The following is a 12,433-nucleotide window of genomic DNA, read 5'->3' as shown; positions in this document are numbered from 1 at the left end:
TTTATAGAGTTAGGTGTGCACTCTTCATATTATCTTTGGGGTGACTTCCTTCTGGAGCATCAGCTTCAGCATCAGATGCACACTGTGAAACAGCTCATTCACGTATGATTATGTGGATAATAATAATAATAATAATGACAATAATAATGATGATGATAATACGGTAATAATAATAATAATAATACACTAATAATAATCACTCCACCACCCCTATTGACCTGTAGGAGTCAGGACAGAGGAGCAGAGAGAGTGAGAGGGGAGAAACCTCTACTGGAAAGGTCAGTCTAAAGGATTTCACAGGATGGAGTCATTTGTGATGCAGACAGTCTTGGAATTTTATGGTACTCGATATGAATATGAAATATGAAACATTTCAGTCCAAGTGCACCATATAAGACTTATTTAACTTGAGCTTTTATTTAGGAGAGTAATGATTGGAAAGTGGAGATAGCCAAGAGAGAGATGTATATGCTGTAAACATACAGTACTTCCTGTGTTTGTTGTTGTACTGTGTTAAAAATTTAATGGTGGCCTAAAACATTTACACAGTAAAGTATCTCTGTTAAATCTGTCCAAAACGTGCAATTTCTCAGTTTTTGTTAGCTGTTTGTGAAATTAAACGTTCGCTCACATTCTGTGCATCTCCTGGGGGCTAAGCCCCCCCTGTCCTTAAAACCTAGTGACGCCCCTGGCATATCGTAACAAAATATTGGTGAAATGAACTAGTTTCGTGGTAGATAATGCGTTATATAGAGGCTGTGTGTCGATGCCCCGTTACTCGCATTATAAGGATATATCGGCGCTACACTGGATCTAATTTCGTCCGAACGACGCCGAATGACACCAAAGTTATCTGGGTGAGTACATGACCATATATTTTGCTGGAAATAAGGTCCAGATTGTAAAAAACGGTAGTTATCCTTTAAGACACTGATTTATTATTTCATATATGCACATTTGTGCACTTTCAGATTCTGGCTATCAGTCATTGGGTGTGAATTGAGGGGAGGAGGGGGCAGAAGGTGACTGTGTGCCAGGTCCAGTGGGGCCCTCCAGCGCCATGCGCCACAGCCCAGTGTGCCCTGTGTGGTTGTGTTTTGACCGACACTGTGTTGGAGACACATTTACTTTGATTAATAATATAACCATGAACTTGCTCCACTCTAAAAGAACTTAAAAATAAAAATATTGAACTGTGCATAGTGGCTGACCCATTATTTCGCAGACGGACGATGCATTACATCTAGTTGCAGAGCAGCAGCATGGTGTGGTTGATGGTCAGGCGGGTGAGGTTCAGGGTCATCTGGCGCGATGTTGTGCAGTACAACACGTGCACTCACAATGTGGCAGACTTTTGCATGGTGATACAAAAGCCTGTTGCACCCAGGCATCGTCATCATCCTTTCAGCAGCCTGCAGGAGTGTTACTTTGGTTAAGCACCCTGTAAAAACCACATGCATTAGTGTAGTCAGTGTTGTCAGAGGAGGTGCACGTTGTCTCGCTTATCTTACCAAGTACCAAGTCTGCACCCTACACTGCTGTGTCTCAGTATAAATGAATCATGAGTTGGGCCAGGCCATTGAGACACTACATTCAGAAGAGTCATGTTTGCATCACAGATAATTTGGACATTGATTAAATGGAAATGCTTTAGATTCACAAAAGCAAATTCGTCCTCATGTGGTGCCTTTATTGTAATATGAGTGCAGTCGACCACAAAGATTACATTCAGGAAAATGGGCGTTGTTGCAAATTGCGCTTTGATGTTGGCCTGCTATCCCAATTCATGCTCATAATGAGCATATGGAATGTAACGATTGTGCAAGATCTGTCACTGGCTTTATTTCTGGACAGTGATCATTTACACAATCTATGTGCAGGTGGAGATGTACCGGGTGAGGTGACTGGGGAAGGCAGATAGAGTGTGTGTGTGGAAGTTGTGCTGTCTCCAGTGTGCACCTGACAGTACAGTCTTACAGTACAGTACATCAAACTTGGTAATATATGCATTTTAAATTTCTTTGATTTTAAATTTAACATACATTTTAAAATTGACATGTGTTTATGGAGCTAGCTATGCTTCACTACACATGCAAGTACAAACAGCACTGCTGGTTTGAATGGGTATGTTAACATGGATCTATAATTAATAATTGATTTTAAGTGGCATCAAATGTGAGATGCATCATTAGAATAGTACAATAATGCCTCTATAAGCTTGCTTCGGTTCACCACCTCACCATTGGTGTCGCCAACATAAATTTCCTCACATTTCCATGTCATATATTTTCTTCATCAATCCCAATTCATGCTATGAAAGTGGCTTACACACTTTTCAGGCCATTTTTTGTGCAAACTCAAGGGTTATAAATCAGTGACACCATATTCCTCCGCTAGGCCCCTTAGGTGCACCGAACAAGCCCTGTTAGTTGAAACTCGGTCAAGACTTAAAAGAAGGAGGTGACGGCATTCGGTGTCCTGCATGGGTCCCAGGCTGTGGAACAGTCTGGTAATCAGGTCAGTGAACTCTCTTGGGTGTTTTAAGTCACAGCTGAAGAAATTATTCTTCTCTAACTGTTATTGTGCTTGAGTCTTGTGAACCAGTAGCATTTATCTCCTGACTTTGACCTTTTGTTCTTTTGTAAAGCACTTTGTAACCAAGGTTTTGAAAGATGATACATAAATAAAATCAGTTTACAATTAGTTACGTGTTTGAGAAACACTTTTTAAGCCTAACAGGGTTTGTATGATTGTCGTTATGATCATTTTAGACTAAATATGCTCGAACCCATCACTGATACTACTGTATTTTGCGTTATCTTCTTACTTTATATACGATATAATTATCGAGATCTGATGTGTTCGTATATAACAACATATGGAATGTACTGGATATCTGCAAAATATTGTAGACTGTCATTAGTATTTTTCAGTATTATATAATACATTACTATAAAATATATTTTTCCATTGTACAAATATATACATACAATATAAATACAGCATAGGAAAAACAAGCGTTTTCTGTTTGGTAGTTGTATTGTACAATGTATTCAATAAGCAAAATGCCAATAAATATGATTACACTCACTGCTTTCTATAGAGGAGTATAAAAGACAAAGATCCCCAGATAGTGTGCAGTGGTAAACGCTTATTCATTTTGACTTGTTCATGTAATGTCCAACTGAAATCACTATTACTATTCACTCATATTTTGCAGTCAGAATGAATGTAAAGGAGACCATCTGCAAAGACAGATACAGGAACGGTATTCTGACACAACAACCACAAACCGACAAACAAAACATTTTTTTTTTAATCAGAGGAGAACACAGAGCAGGTGATACTGTACACATAGTAGATATGAATGTTGTGAACACATTTTAATTTCAGTTGTACAGTTGTGCATCTTTATCTGCGAAATTGAGTAAATTACTCATCAACTCAAATTTGAATTTAATCCAACAGCGACTCTGGGAATTTCTTTAGAAACAGCCAGTCTAATTTCCTGTGTTTCTGCTGGTTTGCATCTGTGTTTCGAGGTTAGCCGTACATATTTTCACAGATCCTGAAACTGTCTGGCAGCACAGGATGTTTGCCGGACCGATGTCATAAGTGACTAAAAACACGAGGTTTATGTAAGGGCAGTTTCAGGTCCAGAGGCAAAGACTCCTTCTCTTCCGGCATTATTTTAGGATGATGCACACACATGCAAGTGTACAGAGGCCCTCTGTGGTCACAACATAAATTCTTGAGGCCACATTGTGCTACACTGGACGTATGATGTCCTTATGCGTCTGCATGAGATGCCATGATTATGGCTGCTGTGTTTCCCCTGCTCTTCAGTGGACGGCATAAAAACGTCTACCCTCAAACTAACCATACTATGGTATGGAGTCTACAAAACCACAAAACATATTTTTATTCTTATATGGAGATCATGAATTATGGTTCCGACTGAACGTAATGCTGCTCTGTCTGCACGAGCTGCTGTGAGAACTGCCAAATAAGTTATATGAAAGCTTGATATCATTGTGATCGGGCAAACCATGGAAAGATAATTCACTGATAATTAATAATACCAGTATCTGTAGAATCCAGTGAAATGTTGTCTAAAAAAAGACAGAGAACCCCATTCATCTTTCATCATTCATAGACTGGTAGGTCTACCATATACTGGTGGTACTCTGAGAACATTTTACTATTCTAGTCTTTTGGCATTATTAGTTTTGAAGTTTTTAATAGTGTGATTTGTTACTATAAGGCCTTTTTGTGGTGGTCGTTGCAACAGTTCCTGGGGCTGGGAGGACAATAGTCCCCACAGCATCCTGCTTCAGGATGCACTTCTGTGTGTCAAACAAGTCAAATGCAAGCTGTCAATTCAATCAGAGGTGAATCCTTATCTTTCTGACACGTCAGTGTAGATAGGCTGATAAGGTCAACAACGTGGCCCCAGTTAGACTTGTCATGTGTCTCGTATCCAGATAAAATCCTCATCAGATTTAAGAATCTTTCATTTAAACCCTCTTTCGGTGAGATAACAAGTCTGAATGCAGTCTGTTGCCCGTCCTCCTCCGGAAGTCTGGACATTTGTACTCAGCCTCAGTTTAGCTAGCATAGGATAAAAACCAGGGTTGAGTGAGTACTCAGCTGGAACAAGTATCATCTGAGTAAAATGTGTCAATATCTGTGACTCGTGATGGAAGAAAAATCGACCCCAAAGTCCAGTTTGTTTGATTAGAATGAACGTAAGTGTACCACACATGAGCACAGATGGGCAAAAGGTGTGTGTGTGAGAACATCTGAAGTTTACCAGATAAAGAAAGCGTTTCAGGTAGCACGATGTCAATGTCACACAGCGAAGAACAGCACCTTCCACTGTCCAGACGTTTCAAAAGCCTTTGCTTTGTGACTCACATAATTGAGCTTTGTCTGACCAATGACAGTGTTTTGTTGGCAGTCTGCAGACTACAGACAGATCCTTGGAACAGCTGAAGACCTTGAGTGTTACATCATCATCATCGTCTTCTCCTTCTTTTCCACCAAGCATCAATAATCTTAAAAAATGTTTTACTGGCTGAATGCAGTCTGAGGTGGTGTTCATTCGAACCACAATTTAAAAAATAGATGAAAAAAATATGTCTTTTAAACTGTCAACATTAAATTCATAAATGTCTGAGTGACAAACTCAGTGACATGACTGTAGTTTTAAATAGCTTCAGTCCCTCAGCTCAATCTTAATAAAGGATTCCACTGATAAAATATGAGACAAAACCTCATAAATGACAGTCATGCAGGCCGTGTCATGTCTAGTGGCAGAGAATAGACACAAGTGACCGCATACAAAAGTACACACACAAGCGCCTACAATACGCATACCTGCGTGAGCTCACACACACACACACACACACACACACACACACACACACACACACACACTTAAAAATGCACGCAGGCTTGCACACATAACAAACATCTTATGGTTCACTGAAATATATTTGACATTTACAGTGTTCTGACTTATTTTGAGCACAGACTCATGAAAGAGGATGAGTCTGCTGTCATGTGTTACTGACCAAACATCTGCCCACACACACACACACACACACACACACACACACACTCAAAGTCCTTTTGTATTATGACCACAAGTTGTGAACTTTGAACCGCTGAGACAGTGATGCTGTTTAAAATACATCCAGACGCACAGACAAACACACACAGTCACACTGAAGCATGAGACAAGAGTGTTTATTAAACTCTTCAACACTAATATATTTTCACACATTATGATTTTTAATTGATGAGATCCAAAACTGTCCAAAGATAAAATGTCCGGCAGAAATTTGGGGAAGTGAATGAAATGATGAAAATACATTTTATTTCCATTGCATGTAATTCCCAGTGAGTCTTAGGTTTAAATAAGTTACTCAGTGGAAACATCACGCAACTTCAGTAAAGATCTGGAAAAACAGCTGATGAAGAACATCATTGTCAAACGATGTGTGAACATCTGTTGAACATTAAGAGCATCATGAACTGCCCGAATCGTCCAAACAAATTAAACAACAGCTGAGTCACATCGAAGGCAATATAATCTATTTAAGTCTTTAAGTTTCTCATGTGACTTTCTCTCACACAGGGTATGACTCCTCACTCATGAGGTCCGCTGCATGAACAACTACAATATCTGGGTCCTTGTTCTGTCTTGATCTATGGCAGCCTGCACCTGGCACAGTTAAATCTCAAACTAAATCCTCAATTACAAGAACGTTATTAGTTGGGATTAATAAGCATTGAGTGCCAGAAGATAGATACATGATAAACTTTTTTTGGTAACAACTATAAATAGTTTTAGAGCCGTATGAATGTAATTAATGGTGCTGTTAGATTGCTGCTTGACGGCCCTGTGAAAGCGGCAGTAGGCGATTCTGGAGAGAGATAGTTGAGTCTCATTTACAGGTTATCAAATAAAGATGCTGTGGGTTGATGGCTCAGTCTGAGTCGGAGTCAGTGTTTGACGATCTGGGAATATGACTCAACATTCAACTATCTTTCTCCAGATTTGCTTACTCAACCTTTCATTAAAACAGGCCCTGGATACTGTACATGTCTCCCTTTGTACCCTGCAAGCTGGAGGGCAAACAGTTTTTTTAACAGACTGTATTTGAAAGACTATCCACCAACAAATATGGATTGAAGTTGCATATTTTGTGAGGTAAAAGCATGTAAATTATGGAAAATATTACATTCCATCTTTTTTCAATACATTTTGACTTTTGGACTTCACAGCTCACCGGAGTTATTGGATATGTTTGGACTACACGAGCTGGAAACAGTCCAATGCAGCCATCACTGAAATCTAATTCAACAAACAGTATACTAATACTAGTGTTAGGAACCAAAACTACTGAAAAAAATAATCATCTTAAAATCATTTCTTCTTACGATCATTATTGACTGTTGGCTTCAAACAGGATTCAAACTCTAGTCTCCTGCGTAAAGGTTTGTGACTGACCGACCCATCAACCCAAACCTCCGTCCTGTGTGGACTTTCTGGCTCTTGTGTTTGTCCTTTGCTACGGTCACCATTGCCCCTCTGCTGCTGCTGTGCATTCAGATACGTTTGTACATTTCAAGCCAAGGTGATGAAAACTGTCACACTGTCACACTTGCACACTATCACACATACACATGCATACACACCTGACTCAAATGAACGGATCGTTTTCAGGCTTGAGCAGAGCTTGATATTGAGCGGTCAGCTTGAATCAGGTGTGTTGGAGCGGGGAAACATCTAAAAGATGCAGGCAGGGGCCCCTGTATGGTGGCCGAGACCCGCCATTGCTGCAAATAAAAGAAACGCTGCAAACAAAAAGAAACGCCGCTGCAAATAAAAGAACAACAACGATGCAAATAAAAAAAGCCACAACGGAAGTGAATTACCGGGGACTATTATTGCCGGTGCACCAGCGTTTTTTATGTGAGAAGAAGAAGTTGTTGTTCTTTTATTTGCAGCGGTGTTTCTTTTTGTTTGCGGCGTTAATTTTTGTTTGCAGCGTTTCTTTTATTTGCAGCGATGGCGGGTCTCGGCCACCATACCCCTGGGACCAGGACTGAAGAACACTGCTAGTGGATCACCGGGTCTGTCACACACTTTAGCGGGAGACTGGGCTGCTTTTCACAGCAATAATTTTACATAATAACACAACACACACATAACATTACATCACATCAGGTGTCTGGATGTGAATGAGTAACATACAAGGAAAATAGTGATCTTTCATTTCCAGAACAGTCAGTTTCATCACTTCTCTGTGTCACTGTGGTCAGGAAAGGTGATGAGGCAGCTGGATTTGATTTTTACTGCAGTTCACACCCTTATAAACTCCTACACAAGTTGTACTGTACTAAATTATTATATATGGCACTTCTGTAGAGTAAGTGTATATGGATATGGATATATATATATGGAGAGATAATGTAAGATGTTACTGTAGAATTGCCAGTCAAATGTGTCAGTTGCACATGCAAAATAAGGAAGGTTATTTTGTGAAAGTCATGACGTGTGGTCAGGAATCTGACATCCATTTGTTTGCAATCAAGCTAAAAAGGTTATTTCAGGCCATGTTTATATGGCTTAAAATAAGTTCTCACAGTCGTCCACACTGACATCGTAAGAACACCTTGTAATTAAGGCATGTGCTTATATCTATGTGTGTGTGTGTGATGTCTCTCTGCGTGGGCATTTTATAGCAGATACAGTAAATGAAGATGCGGCCGACAGCAATAAGGTTACACAGGGTTGCAGAGCTTGTAAAAACGTAAAAATAGAATCACTGGCACAGCACAGATTTCAAGTAGTCGTGCGTGTTTGCGTCTAGCGTTAATACTGGATAAAACATCAAACAGCTGTGACATCCTCGACACAGTCAAGTGTCTCCATAAAAACACTTTAAGACCATCGGGAATGGAAGGAGGACAAAAATACCCCAGTAGTTCAAGTCAAAGGGCTGTTAGTTAGCTGAAATTGTACGCGTTAGATTTTAAGACAGAATGACAGCTTAATTAATGCAACTCTTCCTCCTGGTGTTTGCTGGAACTACGTTTCCATGCTTTGGCGGAGGGATAGTCACTGGTATACTTTATTGAATCACATAGATTATTGTTGAGTATCTCGATCTCGGCCACTGCAACGGGAAAACTCACGGCAAAGACGGAGAAGAATGTTAATACAATGCAAGATTGGAAAATGCACTCTTACATCCGCTTACTCAGACTTAATTTTAGGTGACTCCCACGAGGCTAAATAAGACTTAAGCTATCACAGATTTTTATGAAACTTGGGTTTTAGTGAGACTTCCACTAAGTCAGATTTGCTAACTCATACTTTAGCTAACTGACTTTTTCTTGAGCTACCTGAAACTTTTTGTAACTGACTGTTGTATCAAACAACCTTCAGCTGAATGCTGAAATGTTATATTATTAAATAATATCAGTGTGCTAAAAGCAGTCTACTTTGAAAGTCATCTTGCGACCAAACTTCTAAACAAAGTTAGTTGGTGACAATTTTTGCCTACATAATGTTACGAATGGTTTAAATATTTCTAAGTTATTTTTGACAGAAAAAAATAGGACAGTGCAGAGTTTTAATTTTGCCATTCTGGCACCATCTGTGCCATTAAAAAATGCTCAGGTACCAGATTATATATTTCACTTATATGTTACTATAGGTGCTCAAAAAATAGCCCAATTGGGCTCTGCTCGGGCTTAACGGGTTCAAATGTAGCCATTCTGTTTTATTATTCACAGCTTTCACAAAAACTTTTAGTAATACAGGTTGCATGTAATGACTGATGACAAACTTCCCAGACACACGCTGCATAAAAGCCAACGTATTTGACTGACTTAGTATGCATTTATTTATAATATCTGTATAATACCTGCAAGAATTGTGGCGTTTCTATAAATAAGCCTCTGTTTTTAATGACAGTAGAGAAGTCTGAGAGAGAGAGTTGTTTCTGAAAAACACCAGCCCTCATAAAACATATTTGTCAAAACTGAGTGTGTCTCTCTCCCCTCAGCTTAGACATTACAAAAATCAAAGAAATTACTTGGTAATGATATAAAAGCAGTCCTTACTTTTTTCATCCTCTTCTTCTAGGAATTGACGGAAAGATGTAAACACACTGAAACTCAGCCCACTCACTTTGGTTTCTGAGGCCTGGCTCACAGCTGCTGTTGTGCTTTTGTTCTAAATTCTCCACCTTTCTGTCTGCGTGCTGCCACGGCCACATGCTAAAGGCTGTAACAGGTTTAATAGCTGCTTTGATTTATGAGGACATTGCTGCTGCAGAGTGTTGAAGTACAGTTTAACACCAACATGTGAGAAATGAGTGAACTTTATGTACACCTTTAAAATCTTTAAGAAACACCGATTTGGTCATTTGCAGGTCAAAAGGTAAAAAGTGGATAGTTTGTTCGAAATAGATATTCAGATATTCAGTTTGCTGCCATAGAGGAGTAAAGAAGCGAGAACATTTTCACATTTAAGAAGCTGCAATCTATGAATTAAATTTTTTTTCCTTAAAATTGAACTGAACAAACTGATCTAATTGGTGATGAATAGTTGACTACTTCTCCAATCATCCTTTCAACTCTAGTTTGAAAAGACATCAAAGTTCGTAAAAACATTTTTAAACAACCTTTAAATAAATACATTTCAAAGTGTAGCTGGGTCCTGCCACACACTGAAATATACAGAATGAGCATTAGAAACCTGCTGATTCCACATTGAAGCAGTGGTGATTTTGGGAATCTGATCTCACAGTAAATCTACATTTACTACCTCACAGTGGTCAGCTTTACTGCAGATATTACATATAAACTATGTTTATAAGAAATTAATGAATTATTGGGGTCAGGGGCTGGTAGGAAATCTCCTGTAAATATTAAAGTTTGTGGTCATTTTGGAATGGAAAGTAAAGATGTTTGAGAACCAAATGTTCGGGGAGTGAGTGCATGAGGCAAGAGTCTAGCTTTTCAATTAGGGAAAGCACACATACGTTTTGGAATTATGAAGTGTTTTCTTTTTCTGGTCATTTATGACTGTATCCACTATGAGTACATTACAGCATAACACTGGATGTTTTTTTTTTCTTTCCATGGAAAAATGTCTGATATATTGCTCTATGTCCTTAGACTCCCGTTAGCTGATAGGGCCACGTAGCTCCATGGCTAACTGAGCTACTTGCTGACGTCAGCTAGTTGCTACAGTCAAAGATAGCTACACGTCCAGTAGTAAGCAGGTAGTTTTGAAGCTACCTTTGAATACAAGCCATTTCTTAGTTACACCTTTCAGATGAAGCCCAGTCACCAGAATAAAATGTTTGCATTGTATGTTTCTGCAAACCTTTGTCCTCTCTGCTGCACCAGGGGACCAAACCATGTTCAGAGGAGGGGGAGAGGCCTTTCGGAGACTCTTATATTGTTTTAAATATGACAAATACTCAAATTGTTTACTTAGCCAAAGGTAATGTATGATGCTTGTAACGATAACATTTCATAAATTTTAGCCTCTATTCAGAATACACCTCAGCCCAGTCAAAGCAACTGTGTAGGGTGGCCTCTGATTGATCACACCAGTTGATGGATGGTCCTTGTCGTAGGCTTTTCCTGTTTGAGCTTCTAAAGCAGGTGGGAGCAGAACCGTGAATCATGATCAGATTTGCTGAAAGGGGGACGGGGGAGGACCTTTTATCCTCCTCGTGTTCTTGCGGGATGTTGGCAGTGGCTCATTCATTCAATATCCGCTCCTCTCAGACTGTTAAGACTAAAAACTAAAAACAGTCATTAAATGTGGTTTGTCCAGTCTTTGTAAGTTTTTAGCTAATCATCAGTTGTATCCCCTCCTTAACTTGAATGTCTTTGGACTGTAGGAGGGAGCCAACACAGACATTGGGAACACTAAAACTGAAAAGCGCCAGCCAAATTTCAGAGATTCGGAAATGTTCACAACATCTAAAATATGGATAGAATAAACAAGATCATCCATTAGTTATCGTAACAGTTGCTATAATGACTTTGTGTTCCAGCCGTCTTTTTAGCTTTAGCTGTGAGCATCACAAGAAAAGGTTGTCAAGAGAGACAGATAAGTAGAACAAGTCTACAGCCATGCTAGTGGCTCTGTATGGCTGTACATTAAGATAAATGCTAACATGCTCCCTTTAGCAAGTAGCTTAACATATTTTGGTTATCATGGATCCCACAGATTTTTCTTTTTCAAGACCCGTCCTACTCGGCCTCTGATTGGTTGCCTTTCTTTTGCATTCTCTAAGCTTGACTTAAACTGTCAACTCATAGTGTAGTGTGGTGATGTCTGTTTTTCTTGCAGTTCATATACGGCAGTTTATGAGTGGTAGTTTCAACGATATACACCGACCTCTTCAGCCTCCTTCCTAGGACTGCTGCTGCTCTTCTTGGGGTCACTCTTCCTTCGAAGCTGCTCTTGACTGCCAGAGTGTCTCTGCGCTAGTAAGTCTAGCTAGTCTACAGCTACAACAGCCGAAGAGCATGGTATGTTTACCAGAGAAACTACAGAACGTACAATACACTAATAAAATATAGACTGTATTTGAGATGTATACTAATGCTAATGTATACAATGTATTACATTACTACAGGAACCTGTATGATGGTGAAGAACCAGACAAAGCCTGGTGGCTGGTCCAGACAAACAGCAGACAAAAATTGTAAATGCAACATCTTTAGATCTTCATCCATCTGACAGTTATACTACTCTAACTTCAATCTATACAGAACATTGTGCAGTCAACTTACTGCGGGTCTTCAGTCTTTCGTCTTGAGTTTCCATAACACACTGAATTGGTGACTACCCAAAGAAGGGTTTTTCCAGCAGTAGCTTCTACAGTTT

Source organism: Pagrus pagrus (genome assembly GCF_965226575.1).
Source record: "Pagrus pagrus genome assembly, chromosome: 19".
Taxonomy (NCBI): domain Eukaryota; kingdom Metazoa; phylum Chordata; class Actinopteri; order Spariformes; family Sparidae; genus Pagrus; species Pagrus pagrus.
This window is presented reverse-complemented; position numbering follows the sequence as displayed.